The sequence below is a fragment of the Tachysurus fulvidraco genome, chromosome 17, assembly GCF_022655615.1.
Source record: "Tachysurus fulvidraco isolate hzauxx_2018 chromosome 17, HZAU_PFXX_2.0, whole genome shotgun sequence".
Classification (NCBI taxonomy): Eukaryota; Metazoa; Chordata; class Actinopteri; order Siluriformes; family Bagridae; genus Tachysurus; species Tachysurus fulvidraco.
The window spans coordinates 332131-336532 of NC_062534.1; the positions used below are offsets into that span (position 1 = coordinate 332131).

At 40.5% G+C, this 4402-nt stretch overlaps 1 long non-coding RNA gene across 1 annotated transcript; it reads right to left on the minus strand.

The window, feature by feature from the left end:
• Positions 1-2600: 2600 nt before the first annotated feature.
• LOC113655023 lies at positions 2601-4148 on the minus strand. Its single transcript, XR_003443620.2, has 3 exons — positions 4092-4148; positions 3773-3889; positions 2601-2723 (listed from the first exon to the last, which is right to left on the minus strand). It is a non-coding gene; the product is annotated as an uncharacterized LOC113655023 (long non-coding RNA).
• Between the last annotated feature and the right edge of the window lie 254 nt (positions 4149-4402).

Below are 4402 nucleotides of genomic sequence, written 5' to 3' on the forward strand. Positions count from 1 at the left end.
CCATAATCATCTTCTGCTTTAACAACGACTCCACTCTGGACTGGACTGGATTAATGATAAAATAAATCACGCCATCCATCTCTAAATTGACCTCCATCAGACTTTCTTTCTTTCTTTCTTTCTTTCTTTCTTTCTTTCTTTCTTTCTTTCTTTCTTACATTTTCTTGCTGCCTGTAATGATATTTAGAAGAGACTCCTGCTTGGTGAGGAAGGTTTAATCTGCGAGCTCAGAGTAATCCATATTATTATTATTATTATTATTATTATTATTATTCTCTGCTTGTCTGCTGGTTGCCATTGATTGAGGATCTCCAGCTCCAGTCTTGAGTATGGGTTTCTCCAGGCTTTGATCCTGCAGGCGTGATGTTTGTGCTCTGAAGGTTCTGGACTCAAATGTGTGTGTCTCTGTGTTTCATGTCAGTATACATTATACGTGATATGTGATGTCAGGATTCTCAGCGCTCCTTGGCCATGTGTGTGTTCAGTGGGTGTAGTATGGTGTAGGGTGGTGTAGCATGGTGTAGGGTGGTGTAGCATGGTGTAGGGTGGTGTAGCATGGTGTAGGGTAGTGTAGCATGGTGTAGGGTGGTGTAGCCGGGTGTAGGGTGGTGTAGCATGGTGTAGGGTGGTGTAGCATGGTGTAGGGTAGTGTAGTATGGTGTAGGGTGGTGTAGCCTGGTGTAGGGTAGTGTAGCATGGTGTAGGGTGGTGTAGCATGGTGTAGGGTGGTGTAGCATGGTGTAGGGTAGTGTAGCATGGTGTAGGGTGGTGTAGCCTGGTGTAGGGTGGTGTAGCCTGGTGTAGGGTAGTGTAGCATGGTGTAGGGTAGTGTAGCGTGGCTTAGGGTGGTGTTCTGAGTGCTGTGACGGTGGTTTTGTGGTCCTATTGGCTGTGTGACACCTTTAGAGGGATTAGCGGCAACTAGAAACCATAAATGATATCCTACTTTATTGTGTGTACTACACACACACACACTCTCTCACACTCATACACTGTTACACACACACACACACACACACACACACACACACACACATACACTCACACACATACACACACTCTCTCACACACAGGTTTAAATTCTAAAAGTAAAAGTTTACACAGAAGAAGATCTCTAATGAGGAGCTTCATGAGGAGTTACATGAGGAGCTTCGTGAGGAGCTTCATGAGGAGCTTCGATGAGCTACATAAGGAGCTTCATGAGGAGCTTCATGAGGAGCTTCATGAGGAGCTTCGATGAGCTACATGAGGAGCTTCATGAGGAGCTTCATGAGGAGCTTCGATGAGCTACATGAGGAGCTTCATGGGGAGCTTCATGAGGATAAAGAGGAATTAAGGCCAGGAAGGAACATGTGATTTAAAAAGTCCAACAGCGCCTGTTCTGATTTAAATGAAACCAAATGACCTGCTTAGAGTGTTTAAGACTATTTACTTGCTAATGTACTTGTGAGAATTTATGGACTGTCGTTCAGGGAGAGTTACAGTGCAGCGCTAACGATTTATCTTTAAGGTTAAATTACGTTTGGGATGTCGGACCGGCCCGGTTTAAAATCCCTAACCGAATAAGGCTGCGTCTGAAGCCTGGCGGATGCATTAGCCGTAATTACGCTGGCAGTGACAAATCTGCGTCTAACAATGTGCTAATTTATTTCTCCGAAGAGCGCCGGTTGTTAGCGTGTGATAAAAACGTGAGCTGACAGGACGATCCGGAGGCAGCGCTGTGTCCAAACTCTCTTCACTCACAACAACGCCACCACGTCTCATTTCTACTATAATGGATCTAGAAGTCTCCAGGATGTAAAAAAAAAATCTGTTGGACTTTTTATATAATTTCTACATCTGTTCCTTAAATACTGATAATAATTCAGCAAGATGAACTAAAAAATAAGAACTGTGTAATGGCTGGATCATTAAAGTGCAGCATTCAGACTCCAAATCACACAAAATCACTTCCACGTTCTTCTTCAGACGTCTTCTGTGTTTTAAGTTCCTTGGAGATGATCATCAATTTTTTTATTTATTTGATTTATTTTATTTTAAACTCCATCTTCAATACAGCGAACCCTAGAGCTAGTGGGTTAATTAGCTTGATGTTAAACATTCATACACAGAATCTATAATAATTTACCAACACTTCTGATGTAAACATTGACATTCCAGAAGGTTCTGTTTCGTTTTTATTGTAACATAAATCATCTGTTCATTTCATTATGTAGGACTCAGTGCTGAACTACATTACCCATCAGCCCCAGCGTGTCCCATGACACTACACTTTCAAACCTGAGACATACGACCCCATCAACTCCTCTATTTAACTTCTGCTTCCTGTGTCTTCCTTCCTTCCTTCCTTCCTTCCTTCCTGCGACTGGGTTCAAGCCCTGGACCGTTTTGCTGAAGCTGCAGAATCTTCTACAATCCTGGTTACTTTAGTTGGTGAGAATTTTTCAGAAACTCTACATATAAAATAATAAGTAATGATCTAAACGCTGCAGCGCTGACCTGAGGACATGGAGGCGTTTCTAATCTGCATATTCATGAACATTCATACAGTAGTTACTGGAATTCTTTATGAGGGTAAATGTGTAGAGATATTTTTAGCTCTTTATTGGGCATAACATATGAAATATTTTATTATTTAACATATAATTACATTTTAGTGGTTTAAACTCCTCTCCAGGGGATCGATTTATTCCTGGACATCATGAGGACGGTTTGTGATGAATCTGTTCATTAAAAATATGAGAGAGAGAGAGAGAGAGAGAGAGAGAGAGAGAGAGAGAGAGAGAGAGAGAGAGAGAGAGAGAGAGAGAGAGAGAGAGAATAATTGTCAGGCTGGTCGAATAGATGTATAATTTATATATTAATGAATATATATAGTTTTTTGATGAGCACTGGAGTAAAAACACTTAATAAATGTTGTTGTTTAAGTGACTTGTCCTCGTGCTTCTCTGTGTCTTTCCTTGTCCTCGTTCTCTCCTCCACTCAGATCTGATCAGTGTAATGTAAAAGAACTGCGTCTCGCTGCACTTTCGACCCTTCAGTGAATTATTAATTGCTATACTGCTGTGAATGAGAAATGTTTTGATTGCTTAAATAGGACCTCTGCTCCATTTCTCCTATACGTGATGTCATTTGGGACTAAATTATAGATAAAGCTGAATTATTAGTTAAGCTAAATATTGAAAAATCTATGCAGGCCCTGTAGACTTCCTTAAGCTCAGGACCCAAATGGTTTAATATGCAGGATGTTAATTAAAAGTGCCCTCGCAGGTTCACGGTGATAATCAGATGTGTGTTTTTCTGATGTATCCGGGTTAAGCGGCTGGAGGCTGGAAAAAAAACTCACTGAACATTAAAAGTTTTCCTGAAAAAAAGTTTTCCAACCTTCACTTAAGGAGATGAAGCAGAACATGGAGAATCTCTGAGCTTTTGTCTCGGATCAGTCAGCCAATCAGGGAGCTGCATGTTATAGGAAGTCATGCAGGCTTTCAGACTAATGTGGGCGTGGCCTAAGCACTAGTGTTGTTTTTTGTTTTTCCTAAATGTGAAGCGAATGCATGCAAATGATCTGAAACCCTTTATCTATTATAATAAATAATGAATTAATGATCTACCAAACACTTAGTGAGGTGTTTAACTAAGACTGGAAGAATCAGTGTGAGAAAGTTTCAGACTTCAGACATTAAACTGAACAATAAAACAAAGTTTAAACAGAGATGCCACTTGAAATGATCTGAGCTAAATAAATAATAAGAAGAAGAAAAGTTCTCACCTTAAATTAAACGGTTCTGTAAGGACAGTTTTGCTGCTTCGATACAACGGGAGATCTCGGTGTTTTCCCATCTCGGGACTTCCTACTTCTCACTTCAGAGCGTTTACGTGACCGCAGCTGCCAGATACAAAATAAAACATCAGACATGCAGAGAGAGTTAGCACTAATTACACCAGCAGGTGAATATTAAACAGCGTTAACAGGGGGTAATAGACACTTAAACAAAAACACAAGCCAGAGCAGCAGAAAGATCTACATTACATCTCTGGTTCAGGTGTAAATCACAACGGACAACATGCTAGAACATAGAGAACATCACCATGAAGATCCTGAAGAACAAGATCCTGAAGAACATCATCATGAAGATCCTGAAGAACATCATCATGAAGATCCTGAAGAACATCATCATGAAGATCCTGAAGAACATCATCATGAAGAACATGATCCTGAAGAACATCATCATGAAGAACATGATCCTGAAGAACATCATCATGAAGAACATGATCCTGAAGAACATCATCATGAAGAACATGATCCTGAAGAACATCATGAAAGTGATGTGACATACAGCTAAGTTCAGTGACCCATACTTTGTTCTCTGCATTTAATCCATCCAAAGTTCACACACAC